Below are 26,637 nucleotides of genomic sequence, written 5' to 3' on the forward strand. Positions count from 1 at the left end.
AAGTTAGATTTTAGAAAATGTTTTAGATAGGTTAACTGACTGTTTCCTTTAAGTGTTGTATGGCTGGCTTAATCATGTGATAGAATTAATCCTCTATTTAAAAGTAATGAATGGATGTATTTTTTTATATGCTGAGGAAGGGTGTAGACCTGAAAGCTTCATTAAAATCCTGACGTGTGGTGACTTTCGTGTGTTTTTGAGTCTCAAAATGTAGACAGGTCTGCCTCCTGTCAAGGTGTCTTCAGACCTTCCTCTTCTTTTTCCATCAAGACTTTCACCAAGTCTAAAGCTGCCATGCATTCTAAGAGACGAGCTACACAGGGCCCTTCTCCAGGCCCCATGCCTAAAAAAACAGATACTTAAAATGGCTGAGGATTTAATTACTCATATCAGGGGTTCTCAACCCCCCCCCCCCGGACAAAAGGCCCAGAGTGGAGGAAGAATCCCCCTCCTCTGACCAGGTCTCCATTATTTCAGAGCACTTTGAACAGGAACATTCTTACTCCCCTTTTGAAGATTCTGATGCAGAGGAGTCCATTCCCTCTGTCCCCCCCCCCCCCACCCAGAGGATTACTCATTTGGGGAAACCTTGCATACCTTAAGGGAACACGGCCACTGGGAAGGCCAAGAGTACTCAAGATTCCAAGAAAAGGCTTAGGGATTTTCTCTTGCTACCTCAGCACAGGCCTCTGGCTATACCTCCTGTCTTAGACATACTAGATGATGTGTACTCGGGAGGCCTGCCTTAACCCGGATTCTTTACCTCCAGCCCCAGTCAAGCCTGACTGGTACTACCGGGTTCCTGACTCGCACCAATTTTTATACAAAAGCCATGCGGCTGACCCAGAAACTATCTCACAGGGCCCCAAGGGAATTAAGGCCTCCACTGCTAAAAATCCATTACCTTCAGAGAGAGCTTCCAGATCCTTAGAAAGGTGGGGAAAAAAGGTATACACCTCTGCCACCTTAACCATGAGGGCATTAAACTGCCAGTTCCATATGCTAAAGTACCAACAGTTTCTGTTATCACAGTTGAGAAGCAAAATGTCACAACCTGAACAACCAGACTTGAAGGAGTTGCAGGATTTGATGCATAGTGCAGAACAAGTGGGTAAACATACCTTGCAATGTGGTTTTGATGCTCTAGAGGCCTCATGTAGAGCTGCTGTTACAGGATCAGTCATACGTAGACATGCCTGGCTCAAGGAGCAAACCTTACCAGATCATGTCAAAGCTAAATTACTAGATGCCCCTCTACAAAAGGATGTATTTGGTGTTAAAGCTGAGGAGGTATTAAAGAAAATGGAGGAAAAGGCTAAATCGATGCAAACAGTGAAAGATTTTCTACAGGTACAACCTCCACGTTTCAGTAGAAATTGGCCTTCCAAAAATTGGTCCTTTCCAGCCACGGACAGACCCCAAAGAGGTAGATACAGGTGCCCGAGGGGCACAGGGCAATCTCAAGGATCGTTTAGAGGCAGACAATGGCAAGCTCCTACACAAAGAGGTGGTGAGGATAGTTCGCAGCCATTCAGAAAGCAAGTCCAATGACTTTCCCCTTTGCATGCCAAGCAAGGCTCAAATGGCAGCACCCTTGGGCAGAAAACTGGCATTATTTTCAAAAAATTGGCATATTGTCACAAAAGACAAATGGATCCTAGACATTATAAACGGAGGCTACAGATTCATTTTCACACCCTTCCAAAAATGAGGCATGCCAAACCTGCCACACAATCAAAGGGCAGAGGCACAGACAAATTTCAGATCTCATGGACATGAAAGCTATTCAAGAGCTACCTACTCACGAACAAGGTCAAGGTTTTTATTCCAGACTATTCCTGGTACCAAGGAAGGGAAAAGATTGGAGACCTATTTTGGACCTATCCATCCTAAACACATTTTTACTCGTACCAAAATTCAAGATGCTCACATTACAGCAGCTTCTTCCCATGCTGGGCAAGGAGCCTTGGCTGGTAACATTGGACCTCAAGGAGGCATACCTGCATGTCGCAATCAGACAAAATTGCAGAAGATAACTCTGATTTCTTGCAGGTTCAACCCATTATCAATTCTCTGCATTGCCCTTTGGCTTATCTACTGCACCCAGAGTATTAACGAAATGCCTGGCATCAGTAATTGCCTACTGCAGACTTCAAGGGATACAAATATACCCATATTTGGACGACTGCCTGATCCAAGCGGACAGCAAGCACATACTTCTGAAACATCTGGCTTTTGTAATAATGTTGTTGAATTCTCTGGGATACACAGTCAACAAAAAGAAATCCAGACTAATACCCTCTCAGAAAATAATTTTCCTGGGTGCCAACTTGGACACGAACACTCAGATGGCCCACCTCACGCCAGACAAGCAGGGGCAACTAACTCAATACTTCAGAAAATTAGCAAATTTCACCAGGCTGACTGCAAGGAAAATCCTGCAGACTCTGGGATTCATGGCATCTTGCATCCTACTAATCCCATGTGCAAAGCTGCATATGAGGAAACTTCAATGGTACCTGAAAAACCTATGGTCTCAACACAGCCACAGTTTGGAAACAATAATACCACTAATTCCATGTCTTCAAAAGGAATTTCTGTGGTGGGCTCAAGCATGCCAAGCAAACACAGGTCTTCCATTCTGCAAGCCTCAAGCAAATCAAGTCATCACAACAGACGCCTCGGACTACGCCTGGGGGGCGCACATGACAGATCGGTGCATTCAGGGCAAATGGTCCCAAAAAGAAAAGCACCTTCACATCAATCAAAAGGAAATGCTAGCAGTAATAAATGTTATTATAGCTTTTAAAGACCTTCTGCATCCAGGTCAACTATTGATAAGGACAGACAACACCACAGTAATGTGGTACATAAACAGGGAGGAACCCATTCATACCCCCAATGCAGGCTGGCCATGCCACTTTGGAACATGGCTCTGGAATTACAAATCGAACTTCAAGCACAGTACTTGCCAGGCAAGGAAAACACGCTGGCAGACAACCTAAGCAGAAATATGACAGATCACACGAATGGAAGTTGCATCCTAAAGTTTTTACAGAGATAATACAAGCATGGGGAAGACCAGACATAGATCTCTTCGCCTCCCACAAAAATCACCAATTGACAAAATTCTGCTCAAGGACTTTTCATCCACAGGCCTGGAGAGTGGACACTCTCTCTTTCAGTTGGACAACAATGACAGTTTATGCCTTTCCACCTCTTCCTCTGCTGCCCAAAGTTCTATTAAAAACCAGAGCAGACAGACCCAAGATGATTCTCATTGCTCCAGACTGGCCAAGACAGCACTGGTACCAACTCCTGAGGAGCCTGACGCATTCCCCTCCATGGACCCTACCTCTAATGCCTCTTCTGACTCAGCACAGCTTCAAAACTCTTCAGTCAGCTGAAAACACTCAATGTGGCCGCATGGAAGATTCCTTAACATCACAACAGACCCTACTCTCCAAGGAGGTGCAGGATGTCATTTTGGAGGCCAGAAGGCAGTCTGCTAGAAAAGCTTACTCCGCAAAATGGAAACTGTTTTGTGCCTGGAATGAGAAAAAGGGCCCGGATCATGGAAAACTGAATTTACCTCAAATATTACAGTATCTAGCTAAGCTGCTAAGCAGTGGACTTTCATTCTCCTCCATCAAAATCTATGCCTCAGCCATTTCTGCAGAATGCAACACTGATCCACCTTTATTCTCTCACCCCCTCTTAAGACAGTTCCTCAGAGGGGCTAAGAATATAAAACCCCCAAGGAAACAACCACTACCTGCTTGGGACCTCAATTTCATTCTAGAAAAGCTGACCTTGCCTCCTTTTGAGCCAGCTGCCTCAACAGATTTGCAATATTTGTCCTGGAAAACAGCTTTCCTTCTGGCTATCACCTCAGCTCGTAGGGTATCGGAACTACAAGCCCTTATGGCTGTGCAGCCTTTTATCATCTTCCATCAGGACAGAGTTTCCTTACGAACCAACCCGTCCTTTATGCCAAAGGTGGAATCCAGGGTAGCTTTGAATCAGGCTATACACTTGCCTACCTTTTACCCTAATCCTCAAAACAAAGATGAGAGACTACTACATTCCTTGGACATCCACAGACAGCTGCGTTATTATTTGGACAGAACAAAGCCCTTCAGAAAATCAGAACAGCTCTTTGTGTCCTATGCTATAGGAGCTCAAGGGAAGCCAATTTCCAAACAGACAATCTCAAAATGGATAGCCCACTGCATACGCTTTTGTTACTCTTTTTTCATGGTAAAACTGTACTTGCAGGCATCAGATCTCACTCCACAAGGGCCACAGCTACCTCTGCAGCTTTCCTTAGAGGAGTTCCTACCAAAGATATTTTGGAAGCAGCCACTTGGAGTTCTGTGCATACCTTCTCCAAGCACTACCACCAACCATTATACTCCAAAACTAGAGCAGGCTTTGCCACTGCAGTCTTGCAGGGCATCCTGGCTCCTCCTAGTTCCACCTAGTGCCTACCACCCCTTTCTTAGCTTTGGGATTCTATCCATCTGTTATGACTGTAGCTGTATGCACGATGAACATAGTACAGTTTTGTACCTACCATGAATGTAGATGTTAGAGTGCTAATACAGCTGCAGTCCAGGTTTCCCTCCCTCCTTCCCCTCTTGGAACAGGCCTATTGGCTAACACCTCCTCGTACAACCTGATTGGGGTATTCATTTATGGTGTATTTGCTTGCAACTACTGTATTTTGATTATATTGCATTGCTTTATTACACAAAATTATGTATTGCCTTCCTTCTGGGGGCACCTGACATCTGGGGCAAGAAAAACTGAAGAAAATGGCGTTGGCTGGTTCTTTTATACCCCTGTCGCACTGACGTCAGGGAAGAGGCGAAGACAACTGACGCTGGACCTAGACTTTGGAATTCGGCCGACCAAGGACCCGCCTGATGGCAGGAGAACCCATCTGTTATGACTGCAGCTGTATTAGCACTCTAACATCTACATTTATGGTAGGTACAAAACTGTACTTTATCCAATGTCTGTAAAGTTGCCATTGAAAACCATCAGTTCATTCTGGATAGGATTGTGACGCCCCTGCACTGGCCCAGTAATCAAGGAGCCTCAATCCTCACCATTGGCAACCAGTGTGGGACGTACACACTGGGAGGATGACAAGCACACACAGTAAATTGCAATTTCCCAAGAGCACACAGAGACCACAGTTAGTCTGGGGCTGGTTTCTCCCTCTTTCTTCAGATCCCAAATAAGACTTCCCCACTGGCACAGCTATAGGGTTGAGATCTTGGCCAAGACCTCCAGAACCCTCTGTCCAACCAGTGCTTCGTGTCCCTGCCCAAGTAGCTGACACAAACTTAGGTTTGATTTGTATGCAAACACACAGCCAGGAAGGGTTAGCACAGGTTTAATAACTATGTCCCCTTCTGCCCAGACTATAACGTAGCTTCCACTGCCACCAACCACCACTAAGCTCCTTTTAAGGCCCTTAAAGGGTGTCCAATCCTACTGTGTAATGGTTTAAACTGTGAGCTTTGGCCAGCTAAGACCTGCATGCAATCAACTGAACGCATAAGTGGAGTTAAGTAATTTTTTTATTTGCACTTTTATCAAATAATACACGATTTAAAGTAATTTGTTTGTGTTGCATTGAGCAATATCTAGCTGGAAGTTGTGACTGTTTTTTCAGTAGGTCCCCACCCACCTTCCCGTCTTGGCGGCTTTGAAACTGCCCGCCCCTCTTACTCCTCCTGGGCCCATCTCATTTGCTCACTCAAAAATTTTTTTTTTAATCTGCTTTTACTGTATTTGTTTCTTCCTACTTTATTTTGCTTTTGCGTCATCTTAAAAGTACTCAATTGTATTTATTACTGCTTGGTGTAACTCATTCTAAGCCTTTTAGTTTAAGCACTTGGGCTTCAGACCAGTTTTACATTAAGAGGGTTTGTGGTCTGCACTGTAGTGGCAGAACAGGTAGCTTACATCCTTCTAAGTTGGGAACTGCTGATTGAGGGCTCAGTGTCTGTTATTCTAAAAGTGTATTAATTCTGGTTTAAGCACTTGGGCTTCAGGTCAGTTATTTTACATTAAGAAGGTTCGTGGTCTGCACTCTTGTGGGAGGAGAGGCTGGACTCTCCCTTCTGAGCTGGGAATTTCTGGTTAAAGGCTTATAGTGCCTGCATATTTGAACTGTTTCTTACTGAAATTGGTACACCTTGTTTGCTGTAGCATAGACTCGATCCAGGCCTGCTGAATCTAGCTTTGTTTGTATGCTTGTTGTTTGCTTATTTCCCTGAAACGCTAATTCCACCTAAACAGCGGCTTTTCAGCGCTTCTGTGGATCCCTAGTGATATCTGCATTGCTTACTGTACTTGTTTCCTTGTTTCACTTGAAAGAAAGTTACTGTTTGTCGTTTTTGTATTTAAGTTACCTGTAACACATTGCATTTAATTTACCTGGCACTTGCTCACTAAAGCAATTATGTAAGTCAGCACTAAAAAATTAAAAGCACTACACCCTCACAAACTCCCCTTGAGTACCTTGTTCCCCATTGGCCCTTTTTTCAATTATAAAGGAATTCCCAATACTATTCTGGCATGTCCAAATTTCAGTTCTCAATCTCATCTCCGGTCCAGCTGGTGAATCTGGGAATCTTGAGACAATGTTACAACTGCCTCATGTACACAGACAACCCTCTCCTCCTCTCAACAAATTCCAACACATGTGAGAGATGCAACCATATAGCCAAACTGGATGCTAAGCTCTCTCAACACAGTACTGGTGTAACCAGTCAGGAGGAGAAGGAAACCACACTCACTACAATTCCAGTCTCACATAGACCTATCACGACAGGAAACCACACACATAAACCACACCAAAAACATACTCGGAGGCTCTAAATAAAAATCTGCCTAAGCAGCAGAGACCTCCAAAGCAGACGCCCAAGCAACCGCTACCCCAAAACAAAACACGTGCAACACATAGCTCACAGCCAGTGTGCCGAACAGTCACAGCCCTTAAGGCTAAAGAACACCTCTGATACACTTGTAATAGGTGACTCTATCGTCAGGCACACTGACATCCCGCTCACCAGGCTGAACAAGGAGAAGGTCACTGTGAGCTGCCTGTCGGGTGCTAGGATCCGCCACATAACACAAGCACTCAGGTCACTCCAAGGCAAGTACAAATATGACTCTGTCATTGTCCATGCTGGTGTGAATGACCTGAGATGTACCTCCCTGGACTACATGAAGAGACAGAGGAGCTCTCTGAGCATGTAGCCCAGGCTGGTATGACCCTGACCTTGAGTAGCATCTTGCCCTCACCAAGAATGATGCCACAGTATGAAGACAAGATGATCAATTTCAACAATTGGCTTAAGTATTGGTGTCATTCAAAGGGGATCCAATGCCCGTCAGCCTGGGATGACATGCTCGACAAGCCACGATGCTTCGCTAAGGATGGCTTGCACCTATCACCCCTGGGCTTTCAGATATTGGCAAAGGCTCTTGCTACCCCCATAATGCCTTTTTTTAGGCAAGGCTCAAAAGACAAACCCACCTCCATAGGTATCACAAGGGATAAGGAACTAACAGTAGTGCTACTCGACGCCAGAAGTCTAAACCTCAAGATGCACGCACTCGAAACTCTCCTTAGCATGGAGAACATCGATATCTGTGCAGTAACAGAAACTTGGTACAAGGCTCCCGAGAGCACCCCAGCACTACCAGGTTATACCTCATACCATGCTTTTCGGCCCCAAAACTTGGACCGAACCACAAAAGGAGGGGGAGTATCAATATTCGTCAAAGATACCCACACCTCCAGGTTGGTGGCACAGCACGAAGCATCAGAGACTATCCATGTGCAACTAACAGTGGGTAAAACTGCCTTCCAGTTTATAGCCTGCTACACACCACCCTCCCAAATCCAGGAACCCCACTCGGCCTTCCTGAGAACACTGGAAAATATGAAGGTCTCTCCAAACACCATTATATTGGGCGACTTCAACTACCCAAACATAGACTGGGAGCATTACTCTAGCTCAACACCCTAGCCCAAAGTTTCCTAGAATTTATAAACTCAAATGCTGTGGAACAACTTGCTTCTACTCCCACAAGAGGGGAAAACTTACTGGACCTGATCATCACCAACATGGGGACTCTCTGCTCCAGACCAGAAGTGTATCCCTCACTGGTAAGATCAGACCATAAACTCATCTCACTGGTTATTCACATCCCAACCCCACCCCCTGCCCAGAAAACCACAGTGAAAAACTTCTCTAAAGCAAATTTCATACTCCTCAAAACCGAGGTGGAATCCTTCAAAGCCCCTGGGCCTGTGGAAAATACGGCCCAGACCGCAGAATTCTTTATAAACGCATTCTATGAACACCTTCAGGAATGCATGGATCATGCAATCCCAAATAAAACCAAGACCCAATCCTCCAAAGGCAGACGTCCTGTCTGGTGGACCCCAGCCATAAACAAACTATACAATAGGAGGAGGAAGCTACTACAATGATAGAGCAAAATCCCAAAAAGGGAAGGTATCTCTGATCAGTATTGGCAAAAAACTATGGGCACTCATAAAATCGTCTAAGGCCAGCTTCAAGAGAGAAATTGCACAGGACACTAAGGATAATCACAAGGCTTTCTTTAGTTATGTTAGGAACCTGGGTGGGAATTCCCAGATATGCTCAGAATTGGTCCAGAATGACAAAAAATACACCGAACCCACAGACATTGCCAACATCCTAGCTGACAGGTTCAGTGCAAACCCCCCCTCCCCACCAAAAGACAAATATCTATCTCAGCAGAGTGCTGCCCCCCTGACATCTCAGATGCTCAGGTAAGAGCCGCCCTCTCCAAAGCAAAAAACACAGCGTCAATGGCACCAGACGGTGTCCCGGGCTGCGTCCTACGTGAAATCCAAGAAGAGCTAAACCCAAACATAAAACTACTGTTCAATCTCAGCCTTACTACAGGTTATGTACCCAAAGAGTGGCGTACAGCAACAGTGGTCCCTCTCCACAAAGGTGGTGCCTCAACGGATCCTGGCAACATCGCCGCATAAGCCTGACTAGCTTGGTCTGCAAAGCTATGGAAAGGATCATCATGGACCTCATAAATAAGATATTGGGGACCTACAGACACTGGATCCTACCCAGTTTGGCTTTAAGGGCAGATCCTGCCTCTTAAACCTGGTTGATTTCTTTGAAACTGTCACCAAGGCCATTGACGAGGGGAAGGTGGTCTACACAGCCTACCTGGACCTCGCAAAAGCCTTCGATACAATACCCCACTTGGACATTTATAGATGAGCTCAACAGCTTAAATATAAACCCCTATGTTACTGGATGGGTTGCAAACTGGCTCAAGGACAGAACCCACATGGTTAGAATTGCTGGAGCCATGTCAGACTCCAAACCAGTTAAAAGTGGCATCCTACAAGGCTTAGTCCTGGGACCTCTCTTGTTCGGTATATATTTCTCGGAGGTATAGGCCAACACGGAATGACTATGGCTGACCAAGTTCGCAGATGGCTGCAAACTAGGTGCCATAATCGACTCTCCAGCCGACACAAGCATCCTCCAAAAGGGCCTCATAGAAACAGACAACTGGTGCCAGAGCCATGGCCTCAAGCTAAACGCCAAAAAGTGTATAGTCATCCCCTTTGCCAAAAACAGTGCCCACAAATTACCACATGGGTGGTAATCCATTAAGTATGGATGAAGTAATTAGGGACCTGGGGACCCAAGTTGATAGCAATCCTCTCATTTGACAACCACGTGGTCAAAGTTGTTAGAAAAACATTTTATATAGCCCACCTAATCATGAAGGGATTCACATCTAGATCAGGGGAGGTCATCGTGCCTCTTTACTCATCCCTCATCAGGCCCATAATTGAATACAATGCCCCTTTTGGGATGTACCTTACCAGACACCTGCAGCAACTGGAAAGACCCCAAAAGTACCTCACCAAGAGGATCAAAGGGCTCAAACAGATGCCATATGCTGCCCGGTTAAAGAAACTCCAGCTCTACTCAGTGGCATACCGCCTGCTCAGAGGCGATCTGTGCCTGACTTATAAAGCCATGTCCAACCCGGAATTAATGGACATGCTGCTCCTCAGAAAATCCAAAACCCATCTTGCTACAAGCTCGAGAGACTTGAACCTCAGCACTGAAATAAATAGGACATGCTGGAGGGGCAGATTCATAACCCAGAGGCTCCCTTCACTCGAATAAAATCCCAGTCCAGGTTAGGCAGAGTCCCTCATTGACTCTCTTCAAGAGGTATATTGATGAGTGGAGATGGGATTGTAGGTTTACCCCGGGTATCACTTCTATGTCACTGTTAGACAGAGGCAGTGTACTAACCTCGAAAAAGAGCATAGCAAAATTAATTTTAAATGGGTGGCGAAAGCCAAACACACTCTGGCTAGGCTTATAAATGCCCTAGGACAGATAGCCTAGTATGAACCTATTAATCCAGCTGGTAGTTTGACCAAGCCAGGCTGACCTCTACAGTCTCACCAAATAGAGATGCAAGTACTGTAAGCGCTTAAATGTCTCATATCAGCCACAACGATGGGGTTAAATACATGAAATAAAAGAACAAGACAATACTCAATCAACACAGTAACTTCAGAGTTCAGAATCACAGGAAATATTTAACCTTGCAAGACAGTCTCAAATACAGAAAACATCTAAACTAATGTATTACTATATTCCTATCTATATCTGAGTTGCTATGCCCTAAAAAAAAAAAAATTTACAGGAAGACAAGTGCAGATGGTGATGAGTGAATGTTCTTGCTAGGTACAAGACAAAATGCAAAATGCCCAGTCTCTGAGACTGTTCTTAAAATTAATGTCAAATATTACAGCTGGGTAAGCAGTTTCCAAGCTAAACCCCTTTTGTCAGAAACTGACCTTAACATCTGTGTGAAAAATACATCTCAGATGATGTCCTTCATGGATGCATCTGCAGTCATAACAAGTGGGTTGTCCTGTCGTCAGGCAGCCCCGCAGTCGGCCGGATTCCAAAGTCCGGGTCCGGCTTCGGCTGATGTCGCACTCCACCCGACGTCATCTCTGTTGGTTTTCGGGTATAAAAGCATCAGCCGACGCCATTTTCCTCTGTCTTTCTTGCCGCGTGGCGCCCGAAGCAGAAGCTGTTCGCAAGTGCCGGTCGGTCGGATCCAGAGATTACTTCTACCGAATACTACTTCGAAGACTTCTAAAGCTAAGTACCCCGTTGGGGACTCTTTCTTGCCTCAGCCGATGTCAGAAAAAGTTAACAATTGTTTAACCTGTGGGAAACAAATACCTCATAAAGATTTCCACTCTTACTGTCTGCCTTGTTTAGGCCCAGCCCACGACGTAGCAGCCTGTTCGGCCTGTGCCTCTCAACCGACGAACGCTTAGGCGTCGGTCGGAGTTTGCAGAACAGTTTTCGGTACTGATTTTGCGTACATTATGCCGCCGGATCCTCCGACTACCCAATCTACCAAAAAACGCAAAGATAAAGACCGACACTCGCGGTCCGCGGTTTCGGCCGAAACCACGGTAAAGCAAACCGCGAGTGTCTCGGTTTCGGCCCGAGAAAACTGATCAAAGTACAGCTGAACCTATTCTTACAACTGAGGCCCCTGCTACAACTCTTGAATCGACCTCAGAAATTTTACCCACTACGGTGGTTGACTTATCAGACACCATCCCCTTGGATGTCTCTACCCCAGCACGTGGTGCTGCTAGGCCTCCAGCAGCCATGTCCATTAAGGCCTTCGCCAGGGCTAAAGCAGCCAAGACTACTAAATCAGTGCCTGTTAAACCCCCCACATCCAGGCCCTCTTCTAGTTCTCAAATGCTTTCTTTGGCAGAAGATTTAATTTCTTTAATTAGAGGATCTCAATCTCACCCAGACAGGGCCTCTCAGCCCCCAGAGAAGAGACCTAGGGCAGAGCCCCCTGAGCCAGTGTCTTCTGATGATTCTGCTGATGAATCAGACATAACTGACCAGCCAGAGGCTCCCTTCTCCAATTTTGAAGATTCGGATGCTGAAGAATCCATTCCAGCTGCTTCCCCACCAGAAGAATTCTCCTTTGGGGAAACCTTGCATGCCATGCGAGAACAGTTCCAATGGCAGCAACAGGATTTTTCAGAATCCAGAAAAAGACTTAGGACCTTTCTGCACCTCCCACAGCACAGGCCCTTAGCTATACCTCCTGTTCTCTCTGTGGTGGATGATGCTTTCAATGATGTTTGCTCCGCTCCAGATTCTTTACCCCAGCCCCTGCCAAACCAGACAGATTTTACAGGGTGCCAGATACTCATCACCACCTTTACAAGGCCCCACTTGCAGACCCAGAAACTATATCCCAGGGTCCCAAGGCAGTAGCCGACCACAGCTAAAACCCTATTCCTTCTGAAAGGGAAGCAAGGTCATTAGACAGATGGGGTAAAAGGTCTACACTTCAGCTACTCTCTCAGCTAGAGCTTTAAACTGTCAGTTTCACATGATACAATACCAAGAGTTTATGCTTGATCAGTTAACTAAAAACTAACCACTGATGAATCTCTTGATAAGAAATATGTATTAGAGATGGTAAATAACATACAACAGGTTAGCAACCATTCCTTAAAATGTGGCTATGATGCACTGGAGGCTTCATTTAGATCAGCCATGACAGGCACAGTGATAAGAAGGCATGCATGGCTAAAGGAACAAGCTTTACCGGATCATGTTAAAGCTAAGTTGCTAGATGCTCCTATGGACAAGACAAGTTTGTTTGGTACACCTGCACAGCAGGTTATGAAGAAAATGGAAGAAAAGGCAAAATCTGTTCAAACTGTTAAAGATTTCTTGCAGGTTCAACCCCCAAGGTTTAGCAGGAACTGGCCTGCCAAAAATTGGTCCTTTCCTGACTCCACAAAATTTCAAAGGGGCAGGAATAGACGTTCCAGAGGCAGAAACCAATCCAGAGGAGGTGCCTACAGAGGACGACAGTGGCAAGGTAACAACAGAGGCACAGACACAGCCACTGCCACTACATCAGCACAACCACAGTGACTTAATCCTAACTCCGCCTACCAGGGAACAAATAGCAGCTCCTCTAGGCGGAAAGTTAACCTTATTTTCAAAGAACTGGCACTACATAAAAGACAAGTGGATTTTACAAACCATAGATCAAGGTTACCGGTTTCACTTCCACACTTTACCAGTCAAAAGAGGAATGCCAAATCTACCTCCAAATCAAAAAACAGAGGCTCTACGCCAGATAATGGAGTTAGCAAACATGAGAGCTGTGGAAAGAGTGCCAACAGCAGAACAAGGAAAGGGGTTCTATTCCAGACTATTCCTAGTTCCAAGAAAGGAAAAAAGTTGGAGACCAATTCTCGACCTGTCCACCTTAAATACATACATCATTGTCCCAAAATTCAAAATGCTGACCCTACAGCAACTTCTTCCCATGCTGGGCAAGGAGTCTTGGCTGGTAACTCTAGATCTCAAGGAGGCATACCTGCACGTCCCCATTCGACCAATCTGCAGAAGATACCTCAGATTTCTTGCAGGATCAGAGCACTATCAATTCTCAGCATTGCCCTTTGGCTTATCTACTGCGCCCAGAGTATTCACAAAATGCCTGGCATCAGTAATCGCCCATTGCAGACTACAGGGAATTCAAATTTACCCATACCTGGACGACTGCCTGCTACAAGGGGACAACAAAAGCAAGCTGACAACAGATTTACAAAGGGTCATTTACTTGCTACAAGGACTGGGATACACAGTCAATTTACAAAAGTCAAGGCTGATACCATCCCAAACAAGGACATTCTTGGGCGCGGAATTGGACACAGTACAACAAATGGCATTCCTGACTGCAGAAAAACAAAAAGAACTTCCTCTTTACTTCTTGGCACTAACAAAACTGAACAAGTTAACAGCAAGAAAAGTTCTGCAGGCCTTGGGCTTCATGGCATCATGCATAATCTTGGTCCCATTTGCCAGACTACATATGAGGAAACTACAGTGGTACCTAAAGAATTTATGGTCCCAACACAGACACAGTCTAGAAACAGAAATCCCACTAATTCCATGCTTAAAACAGGAGTTCCTATGGTGGGCTCAGGCATGCCAGTCAAACCCAGGCCTACCCTTTCGCAGATGTCAACCAAGCCAGACCATCACAACAGACGCTTCAGACCTAGGATGGGGGCCCACATGCTGGACAAATGCGTGCAAGGATTGTGGACACAGGATCAACTTCACCTGCACATCAATCTAAAAGAAATGCTGGCAGTAAAACTGGCAATCCAAAAGTTCAAACCATTCCTCAGAGGGCCAGTTGATGATAAGGACAGACAACACCACAGTCATGTGGTACATCAACAAACAGGGAGGCACTCATTCATACCCCTATGCAGAATGACCTTGGAGCTGTGGACCCTGGCACTCAGCTACAACATTCAGTTACAGGCAATATTTGTACCGGGAAAGACAATACTCTAGCAGACATATTAAGCAGAACCACTGGTTGCCCACGAATGGAAGCTGCACCCGGACATCTTCAAGACCATCTCAAAGAAATGGGGAATGCCACAGATAGACCTATTCGCATCACCTCTCAATCACCAGCTCAAAAATTCTGCACAAGGACATTCCACCCACTAGCATGGAAAGTGGACTCACTCTCCTTCAACTGGAAAGGCCTAACAGCATATGCATTCCCACCTCTTCCTTTGATACACAAGGTACTACTAAAAATCAAGGAAGAACGTCCAAGGATAATCCTGATAGCTCCAAACTGGCCAAGACAACACTGGTACCCACTACTGAAGAGCATGTCTCGAACAATATGTGGCCAATACCCTGATGCCTTTGATGTTAACTCAGAACAACTACAGCATTATACATCCAAACCTAAAACGCTGCAACTGACTGCATGGAACATCACATAGCAGCAGCTAATCCAGAACTTTCCCAAAGAGTTAAAGACATTATTCTTGAAGCACGCAGACCTTCAACAAGAAGGAACTATGCTGGAAAATGGAAAAGGTTTGTCATTTGGAGTACGGAAAGAGGAAAAGATGTGTCAAACATAGATATGCCTAACATTCTGGAGTATCTGGCGAACTTCTTCATTCAGGCCTGTCCTACTCCTCCATCAAGATACATGCATCAGCTATTTCAGCAGAATACAGCTTTGATCCACCTGTTTTTCGCACCCTTTGCTCAGGCAGTTCCTCAGAGGAATCAAGAATGTAAAACCTCCAAGGAAACCACCATTACCAGCTTGGGATTTAAACTTTGTGCTAGAAAAGTTGACACTATCACCCTTTGAACCAGCAGCAACAGCAGACCTACAACACCTGTCATGGAAAACTGCTTTCCTACTGGCAATTACTTCAGCAAGGAGGGTTTCAGAACTACAGGCCTTAATGGCAGTGCAACCCTTCCTAATCTTCCACCAAGATAGTGTCCATGAGGACTAATCCTACATTTATGCCCAAGGTGGTATCCAGAGTATCTTTAAACCAGGCAATCCACCTACCTACCTTCTTTCCCAACCCACAAAACAGAGGGGAAAGAATACTGCATACCTTGGATGTACATAGACAGCTACGCTACTACTTGGACAGAACAAAAATAGCAGAAAGACTGACCAACTTTTGTAGCCTATGCAACAGGAAGGGAAGGAAAAGCTATTTCCAAACAGACAATCTCCAAATGGATAGGAAATTGCATACGATACTGTTACTCCTTCCATGGAAAACCAATTCCACAGAACATAAGACCTCATTCTACAAGGGCAACAGCCACTACCACAGCCTTCTTACGAGGAGTGGCAACCAAAGACATTATTGAGGCGGCTACTTGGACCTCCGTGCATACATTTGCCAAGCATTATAATTTGCCTCTATATTCCAGATCCCGAGCAGGGTTTGCCACTGCTGTACTGCAAGGGATCCTAAACACACCATAATCTACTTTTATCCTCCTCCCTAGTTGGCTATGGTATTCTACCCATTGTTATGACTGCAGATGCATCCATGAAGGACATAGTACAGTTTTGTACCTACCATAAATGTAGATGTCCGAACTGGATAGCATCTGCAGTCAGGATTACCCTCCCTCCTTCCCCTCTGTGGTACTCCTAGGGTGTTTACCCTCCTAATAGCTAGCTGTTGGGGAGTCTTTATGGTGTATTTGTTTGTATATATGTACATATATGCTTATTTTTGTGTTTACCTCTATCTATTTGGAAACATTGGCATCTATCCAAATTTTAGCCTGCAGGAGGGCTACTGGCATCTGGGGCAAGAAACACTGAGGGAAATGGCGTCGGCTGATGCTTTTATACCCGAAAACCAACAGAGATGACGTCGGGTGGAGTGCGACATCAGCCGAAGCCGGACCCGGACTTTGGAATCCGGCCGACTGCGGGGCTGCCTGACGACAGGACAACCCACTTGTTATGACTGCAGATGCTATCCAGTTCGGACATCTACATTTATGGTAGGTACAAAACTGTACTTTTGCAGATCTTCACTCAATCTCACACCTAGTAATTACTTCTCTCCAAGATGATAAAAAAAAATGTAGCTGTAGATATTTTTAGTTACTGAACTGAAACTGAGCGAACTTTATAGCACAGTCATAAAACAATTTAAACTTTTCTTGGAAGTTTTGCAAGTTAACTATGTTCTAGTTTCTACTGTTAGTCACACAATTACAATAGTTTCTGTACATTTCTGTTCTAAGCCAACAGGGCTTGCTATGGTTGTTTTTGAAGCTCAGTACTGTACAAACCCTTTTCAACGCATTTTTGTATAAACCATATCAATATTCACAAATTACACAATTTAAAAAAACTCCACATAGCTGGGCTGGCAGTGTGACAAGAATTTGGGAAGAAATTCCTTCCAAGGGACTGCAAGAAACATTCTCAGTCAATCAGAAATGAGAGAAGAGGTGTTCCTCCTCATTTTCCTGTTCAGTGTTCTGAAAAACCTTCAGGGAATAATTTTACCAGTAACACCAGAACTGGAAGGGGGGGGGGGGGGCGCGGGCGGCGGCAAAGGCTAAAAAAAAAAAAAATAGGGATGCATTTTAAATATTGCTCTTCACAAACTTAGAATGTTGCGAGAATAACTGGATTTGTGTTGGCATGCATTTTCTGAAGGATATGAAGTCAAACTCGAAGCCTTTTGTGACTAATCCTTATATCATCCCAGCGATGTCAAAACACAATTTTTGAAGAACAGACCAAAAATATGTACATTTGCGAGGTATAAGATTTGGTCCCTGTTCAAAGTAATGGACAGAAAAGTGTGCAACATTCTGCTGCTTTCACAAGAAAATTTCTATAGAAGCAGACCAACTTTGACAGAAATACTCACTAGACTCTGGCATCTCAGTCTGGCTAAGAAACGGTTGCAGTATTCAGTACTCCCCCTTCCCCGGCAGGCCATTGCTCAGCCAATATGGATAAGCTTGCACAGAGATCTTGTTTGCATGGTCATTTATGTTCCCTGCATAGAATACAAAGACATAAGACGGACATACAGACACAACTACCCAGAACTTTTGCCAGCAGTTCTAATGCAAATGTTGCCAGTTGGTTTGAAGTTGGATATGGTTTTTAGGGCTAGAGCAGATTTTGCTGAAGCCATTTTGTGAGAGTTTGTTGAGGGCTCTTCTCAACTTCACCTTTCATTCAGTTGGTTCAGCTTTTTTACTCTCCCTTATGTATTTAATATTGCAACAGTGATATGGAAGGACATAGTACAGTTGTGTAAAATCTTACCGTCACCAGTGATGTCCTTGTCTTCACTGTTGCGGTATTCGCTTCCTTGCTCCAACCCCCTTGTAATGTGAGGTTTTGCTATCTATACCAGGGAGAATAGGGCAGTGTGTGGGTGTAACATATGCCAGCATAGTTAGCTGGAACTTTTTAAACGGTTAATTTTGTCAACAGTTAATTTTGTCATTTGATTTACACTTACTTGTACAGATGCTTGTATTAAAAATGTGTTAATTGATTAAATGTTTTAAAAAATTCTGTAATTGTCAAATACTGCAACCGATATTAGAAAATGAACTCTACCAGAGTCATGGGGTCAAATGTGATGCCATTCTATAACCAGCACTGAGGGGGATGAACTCGCAGATCACCTTGTTTTTTGTTTAGTTTTCTTTGGAACCTAATATAAAAATCTGACCGTTATCACAGTCAATTCAGTTGTAGTCTGTTAGAAGATCACCACCTTGCCTAGTGGAAGGAAACTTCTCAGCATCTCATCTTGCCTTGCTGAATTAAGTTCACTAGGGAACAGCTCTTTAGACGTTCAGGAATTAAGTTGAGATTAGCCAAGTATTTTTCTGCATCTGCCCACCTGTGTGTTTATATCTCCTGTGACTGAAACGCTGATGTTTGTTGCACTTCAATAAAATAGAAAACATGTGAATATTAAATATTTTATACCTTGTATTGTAGCTGGTCTTTTAAAGATTTTTAACATCTTGAAAGTACTTGTGCTTATTACAGTGAAGCCTTGCTGCTTGGGTTACCCTCTACCGTTCATGGAAGTATTGATTTTACTCTGTACAATTGGATACCCTTGTAAAAGCCTGACTGTGACTGGCTAGTGGCACTATCGTTACCTTATTGCCTGGTTTTAATGGGGCACAGCTAGTAAATCTGTGCCAGCCTTTTCCCAGGAGTGAGTGTGCGTATGAAAATCAACCAAGGTGTGGGTGCATCAGTCACTTGGAACTGCTCGAGGAAAATTGTGCCTGATGTAGACAGCTGCATTTGAAAATACTGAGTAAATCCACGCCTGATGTTCTTCATCTCACATTGCTGCAGTCCTTACATATGGGTAGTCCGCTGTCCTCGGTCGGCCCGAATACCAAAGTATAAGGCTGACGTCGGTCAAGGCGCTTAGAACTGACATCAGAACGTCAGGGTACAAAAGCGCATGACCGACGTCATATCCTCAGTCTTTTTTGCCGCATGGTCCGATGCAGAAGCAGCGTTGCAAGTGCCGTTCGGCGTTCTGAAATTTTTCGACTTCGGAGTTTCAGACCGAATCAAAGTTGGCTAAGTACCCTGTTGGGGAATATTTTGGTTTTTTCTTGCCTCAGTGTTTTACCGGATGTCAGAAAAAGTGAATAACTGTATTTCTTGTGGGAAACAGATACCGCATAGGGATTATCATTCTTTGTGTATTCCTTGTTTGGGGCCTGAGCACGACGTTGTTGGGTGTCGCTTTTGTGCTAGGTTCAATAAGCGCACTGTTAAGCGAAGGTTAGATTGTGCTAGGCTGGTCTTCGGGAAGCGGTGCAATTATAATATGCCGTCGGATTCTCCGGCGCCCGCTTCTTCAAAGAAGCGCAAAGACAAAGCAGTTAAACCCAGGCAAGAAGAGTCGTCCGTTCCGGACGTCTGTTCTTTAGAGGCGTCAGTGGAACCGGTGGTTCCGACGGAGGCTTCTCTGGAGTCCCAGGGGGAGACTTTGATATTGCAGGATGTGGCCTCTCAGGAGGCAGGTCAGGCTGAAGGGGCTTCCCAGGTTACTGTACTCCCTCCTCCCTAGGGTGGTTAGGCCCTCTCCTTCTGTTTCCAAGGCTTCTCCCAGAGGCAGGCCAGGTTTAGCTTCTGTTGGGGCCACTCCTAGTGCAGCAGGGTCTGTGCCCAAGAAGCACATGCTTAAAATGGCAGAAGATTTGATTACTCTGATTAGAGGTTCTTTGCCCTCCTGATAAGAGGCCTAGGGTGGAGCCAGAGTTGGGGAGTTTTGAGCAGGCTTCGGATGTTTCTGAGTCTTCGGCTGAAGACTTGCAGGAGTACTCTCCTTATTCTGATTCTGATGCAGATGATTCGACTCCTTCTGCTTCTCTTCCAGAGGATTTTTCTTTTTCAGAGACTCTTCATTCCATGAGGGAACATTTTAAGTGGGAAGGTCAGGACTTCTCTGATTCCAGGAAAAGGCTTAGGGAGTTTTTGCTTTTACCTCAGCATAGGCCCTTGGCTATACCTCCTGTTCTGGATGTTGTGGAAGATGTGTTTGCAGAGGCTTCACTTAATCCTGATTCTCTGCCTCCTGCTCCTGTTAAACCGGATAGGTATTACAGGGTGCCTGAGGCTCATAAATATCTTTATAAGAGTCCTAGGGCGGACCCAGAAACTGTTAGTCAGGGACCTAAGGGTGTCAAGGCCTCTGTTGTAAAAAATCCGGTTCCTCCAGATAAAGAGGCCAGAGCTTTGGATAGATGGGGAAAGAAAGTCTATACATCTTCTACCCTAGCTATGAGGGCTTTGAATTGCCAGTTTCATATGTTGAAATATCAAAATTGTCTTCTTTCTCAATTGAAGTCTAAGGTGGATGCTCTGGCGGAAGGCATTGAGTGTAAAGAATTACAAGATTTGGTGCATGTTTCAGAGCAGGTGGGTAAGCATTCTTTACAATGTGGTTTTGATGCTGTACAGGCCTCGTCTAGAGTGGCTGCCACTGGTTCAGTTCTTCGCAGGCACGCATGGCTGAGGGATCAGAATTTATCTGACCATGTTAAGACAAGGATTTTGGATGCTCCTTTACAGTCTGATGTGTTGTTTGGTTCACCTGTGGAGTCAGTCTTGAAGAAAATGGAAGACACGGCTAAGTCCATGCAGGCTGTTAAAGATTTTTTGCAAGTACAGCCTCCAAAGTTTAGTAGGAATTGGCCTGCTAAGGGGTGGACGTATCCTTCTTATGATTCTCAGTCTAGGGGTAGATCTAGACGTGGTAGGGGCAGAGCTCAGACTTCTTTCAGACCTAGAACAGGGAGTTCACCTGCACAATCTTCGGGTGAGGGCAGGGGCCAGTCCTTTCGTAAACAGGCCCAATGACCTACCTTTTCAGCTGCCAGATCCTTCTTGCCTGGCAGCTCCTTTGGGAGGAAGGTTGGCACTCTTCAAGGAAAATTGGAATTTGATTACCCAAGACAAATGGGTATTGGATATCATACACCGAGGTTACAAGTTTTATTTCCATACCTTGCCTCCTTTCAAAGGCATGCCGGACGTTCCTCCTCAGCAAAGACTAGAGGCTCACAAACAAATTTCTCTGCTACTTCAAATAAGGGCCATACAACGGTCCCTCTGCCAGAAGTGGGCCTAGGATTTTATTCTCGCCTGTTCCTAGTACCAAAGAAAGGGAACACGTGGAGACCAATCTTGGATTTATCTATCCTCAGCACATATCTGGACATTCCCAAGTTCAAAATGTTGACGTTACAACAGCTTTTACCTCTACTGGGCAAAGATCACTGGATGGTGACTCTGGATCTCAAGGAGGCTTACCTTCATGTTCCTATCAGGCTCAGTTGCAGAAAGTATCTGCGTTTTCGGGCTGGGACTTCTCATTATCAGTTCTCTGCATTGCCCTTTGGCTTATCTACTGCGCCCAGAGTGTTCACGAAGGTTCTGGCTCCAGTGATAGCTTTCTTCAGGCTAAGAGGAATACAGATCTATCCTTATTTGGACGATTGCTTGATTCTGGCCCAAGGAAAGGACGAACTTCATCATCATTTACAGTATGTGATGGCAGTGCTAAGATGCATGGGGTATTCTGTGAACGAAATAAAGTCCAGTCTAGTACCCTCTCAGGACATGTGCTTTCTGGGTGTGAGACTGAATACAGCATCCCAGATGGCCTTTTTGACCCCGGACAAACAAAAGAATCTTTCTCTTTACTTCCATCAATTGTCTCATCAGTCCAGGCTGACTGCAAGGACAGTCCTTCAAGCCTTGGGGTTCATGGCATCTTGTATTCTGGTGCTTCCCAATGCCAAACTGCATATGAGGAAGCTACAATGGTATCTCAAAAATGTATGGACACAGCACTGCCAAGATATGGACACTGTCATTCAGATAATACCTTGCATTCAAAAGGAATTTTTGTGGTGGGCTCAGGAATGTCACCTAAACAAGGGACTCTCTGTGACCCGGCCAGAGGCGAGTCAGATTCTACCGACAGATGCCTCAGACAAAGCTTGGGGAGCTCATCTAAATGGAAAGTGGGTACAAGACACGTGGCCTGCCAGACTTCAACATCTACATATCAACTTGAAGGAGATGTTAGCAGTCCAATTTGCATTAATAGCTTTCAAGGATTTACTTCTTCCAGGGCAGGTGTTGGTTCTAACAGACAACACAACTGTCATGTGGTACATCAACAAGCAAGGGGAACGCATTCTTATCCTCTATGCAGACGAGCAATGATTTTGTGGGAGACTACTCTCAGTTTACAGCTAAATCTTCAGGCAAGGTTTCTGCCGGGAGCACAGAACTCCTTAGCAGATGTGTTGAGCAGACAAATTATGGATCCCCACGAGTGGAAATTGGATCCTCATGTGTTTCAGAAATTGACAGTGTTATGGGGAACTCCAGACATAGATCTGTTCGCTTCTCCACTAAACTACCAGCTGCCAAAGTTTTGCACAAAAAGGTTTCATCCCACAGCTTGGAAAGTGGATGCTCTCTCATTCAACTGGAGCAATCTTCATGTGTATGCCTTTCCACCTCTGCCTCTCCTCCCAAAGGTACTCCTGAAGGTCAGACAGGACAAGCCAAAGATGATTTTAATAGCTCCAGATTGGCCTCGACAGCACTGGTACCCATTACTGAGAAGTCTGGTACGGGAGCCTCCATGGCCTTTGCCTTCGATTCCACACCTGCTGTCTCAGGAGAACAGTCATTTACTCAATGTCAAACTCCACTCTCTACATCTAACAGCCTGGCATATTCTGTTTTAAACCCTGGAGGGTCTCCGCTTCCACAGCAAGTTTTGAATGTTATTTTGGAGGCCAGAAGGCCTAGTACAAGGAAAGTGTACGCAGATAAATGGAGGAGATTTTTATTTTGGAGTACAGCAAAGGAATTTGATGTTTCTAAGCCTAATTTAAGTGTGGCTCTTCAATATCTTACTGAGTTACTGGACAAAGGTTTGTCCTTCTCCTCTATTAAGGTTCATGCTGCAGCAATTTCTGCTCACTATGACTGTGACCCACCATTGTTTTCTCATCCTTTGTTTAAGCAATTCCTTAGAGGGGCAAAGAATATAACACGCCCACGTAGAGCTCCTACTCCTGCTTGGGATCTCAATTTTGTGTTTGAGAAACTCACTCTACAACCTTTTGAGCCTGCAGCTACTGCCGAGTTGAAATACTTATCATGGAAGACTGCTTTTTTGTTGGCCATTACCTCTGCGAGAAGGGTTTCTGAATTACAGGCCCTTATGGCGGTTGAGCCTTTCTTAATTTTCCATAAGGATAGGGTATCTTTGCGTACTAATCCTTCCTTTATGCCTAAAGTGGTTTCTAGTGTGGCTTTAAACCAAACTATTCATTTGCCTACTTTTTATGCAAACCCCCAAAATAAAGGGGAAAAGATTTTGCACACTTTGGATATACACAGGCAGCTGCGATATTATTTGAGCAGAACTAAAGGGTTCAGGCAGTCTCAGCAGTTATTTGTTTCATTTGCTTTGGGTTCTCAGGGCAAGCCTGTTTCAAAACAAACTATTTCTAAGTGGATTGGGTTTTGTATTGCTTTCTGTTATTCCCATCATGGTAAGGAGATTCCAGCTGGGATTAGGCCTCATTCCACTAGGGCTACTGCCACTTCTACAGCTTTTTTAAGGGGGGTGGCAACTAAAGATATTTTGGAGGCAGCTACTTGACTTTGAGTTCAGTGCATACTTTCTCTAAGCATTACCACCTTCCACTTTACTCTAAATCTAGGGCTGGTTTTGCCACTGCAATTTTACAGGGCATTTTGGCAGCTCCTAATGCTTTATAGTTTTGCCATCCTCCCTTACCTCTGCTTTGGGATTCTACCCATATGTAAGGACTGCAGCAATGTGAGATGAAGAACACAGTACAGTTTTGTATCTACCATAAATGTAGATGTTCGAAGATCCACATTGCTGCAGTCCAATTTACCCTCCCTCCTTCCCCTCTGTAGTTAGAGGCGGTTGTGTGGTTTGGGTTGTGAATATTGTAAATATTGTAAATAGGATTAGTGCAGGGGTGGTTGGTTGGTTTTTTGCTGTCTTTGGGTTTTGGCCTTTCTTTTTAGGGCCTTCTGACATCTGGGGCAAGAAAAGACTGAGGATATGATGTCGGTCATGCGCTTTTGTACCCTGACGTTCTGATGTCAGTTCTAAGTGCCTTGACCGATGTCAGCCTTATACTTTGCTATTCGGGCCGACCGAGGACAGCGGACTACCCATATGTAAGGACTGCAGCAATGTGGATCTTCGAACATCTACATTTATGGTAGGTACAAAACTGTACTTTTTAGTGACCATCTCTCACTGGTGTCCGTGCTCAGGACTGAGGCTCCTTGATTACTTGCACCAGAGTAGAGAGGCTGCGCACCCCTCTTGTTTGTTATGCATTTTTTCCTTCTGGATGTGCATGGACTGTTAACTATTCTCCTCTGGGACAATTCAGTTCTGGGTAGCTGTCTGTACATCCCTTTTATGCCCTATGTTCTGTGCAGGAGCACAAGTGTGCTGTACAGTGCAAACAAGACTTTTTTTTTTTTTTTTTTTTTTTTTAATACCTGTTCTGGCCAAGCAATGGGTTGCCCAGAAAGGGACATCCCTTATATACAGAATACTACATTTAGTGAAGAGAAGGACATCTACTGTTTTATGTTGAGAATTTAGAGAAGTGTGCTTCCCCCTTTCCTGTCCAAAGATGCTCCCAACACCGATGAAGAAAACAACCAGGCTCTCTCACCACGAAACTATGCTCCCAACACCGATGAAGAAAACAACCAGGCTCTCTCACCACGAAACTGTGTAAAGTCCTGATGTATCCAATCCGGACTTAAAGCTCACAAGAAGTACAGCGGCAAAGCAGTAAATCAGGAGCAATGGCTTCGCTTGCTCAGTATGCAGTAAGCATCAGTATGCGGTAAGCATATAGAGTACAACAAAAAGTCATTAAATCAGGAACTATAGATTCACTTTCTTGCAATAAGTAACAGGTAATCCAGTGTACGAAGACCAAAAACGTTTATTGTAAGCGCTTTCGCGTGGTCACCACCACGCTTCATCAGACAATGCATATAAAATTCAAAACATCTATTTATACAGATAAATCTAAAAAGGCGCCAAATTAAAACAAACAACTCAAGCAATTTTCCAATTAAAAAGTTAGTATAGACTAATTAAAAAATTTTTGAATACTGCATTCCATTTAAAGGGAGCCTGAATACTCAGGAACACTGAGATGTTCATATACCATACTGAAGCTAATAATCAATATAATTTTAAACTCTAAAAATTGATACTGACGACAAGTGTTTTCAGAAATAGTAAAAGTTAAATTAAACCAAATTGAAATAAGCTACCTGATATACAAAATGGATGAGCACATTTAAAACACATTCAATATCAAAACATAATAACCTATGTATCGAGCGTTGCTCTGTTATAAGTTGCTCTATAGCAATATTTGATATTGCATAAATAAATAAATTGGATGAATAGTTAAATAATCAAATAAATAAATAAATAAATTATCTGTTTCTTAGAATGTGAATCCACTATTAATAGCACCAATGAATTATATTTCTGCTATTTAATAAATTCATAATTATATTAGTAGATTCAATTATTAATCAAGATCATAAGTTATGATTATTCGTAATGTCATATAACTGGGCAAGTATCAATATTGGAAATCATTAAATGTTGGGAGATGAATAAATATTAAGAATTAAATATTAGATATATTGAATATATTAAATATTAAATACTAAATATAAAATATAAAATTTTTTAATATATATGTACACATAATTACAATGCAAATGTATAGAATGTATAAATATGTAAATATGATGTATATGACTATGAATAAATAAATAACATCTTACATAGATGAAATAGATGAGTGAATAATTGGAGGTAAATTTTGTATATGTGATGCTTGAAATATGATGGGCAAAAATAGACATAATACAACTATGATGCTGGATAAATATATACATGAGTGAATACAACTACTAAGGTACTGCTGTTGGAAAAAGCTTATGAGCTTTTGTAGGTAAAGAAATTTTTTGAAAAATTGATTTGACAAAGAACAATGCACATGAGGTACAATATAAAGGAATCATGGAGTAATGTATTCATGTTAAAATAAAATTGAAATTAAAAGTTAAAAAGTTTTGTTTAATGCTCCCAACACCAGCAGAGGACATGTACAACCCCCAGTCCATGATGGTTATACAGTAAAGGAAAAAGATGAATGGTCTGAGGAACCGGACTTTGCCACAGCTGAGCTGTCTACAGCCAGAACAAATCTGTAGTCTGCTGGAGAGGAAAAGGCTGTTTGGAAAGTGTGCACATCCAGACAGACATTTGGGCAAGTAAACTTAAAACAGTAGATGCTCCAGTAATCGCCACCTTAGTAGCCTTGAGCTACAAGAGTTACAGCCGTTATAGAAAAGAACAGCCATCCAGAGCTTCAGGGCATCTTAAACATAGCTAAACAGTTTGTTTTGGCTAAAACTTGGTTTGGACACCGACCTTCATAGATTTCATGCCAACTGAGAGAAACCCAAACATCCCAT

General features: G+C 43.9%; 1 protein-coding gene across 2 annotated transcripts in view; it reads left to right on the top strand.

The window, feature by feature from the left end:
- Nucleotides 1–26,637, top strand: part of LOC122793263 (protein regulator of cytokinesis 1-like) — a 1,295,879-nt gene that overhangs the window by 27,731 nt on the left and 1,241,511 nt on the right. The gene's annotated exons all lie outside the window — the stretch shown is intronic.

The sequence above is a fragment of the Protopterus annectens genome, chromosome 2.part0 (genome assembly GCF_019279795.1).
Source record: "Protopterus annectens isolate FY-2018-M chromosome 2.part0, PAN1.0, whole genome shotgun sequence".
In the NCBI taxonomy this organism is placed as follows: Eukaryota; Metazoa; Chordata; order Ceratodontiformes; family Protopteridae; genus Protopterus; species Protopterus annectens.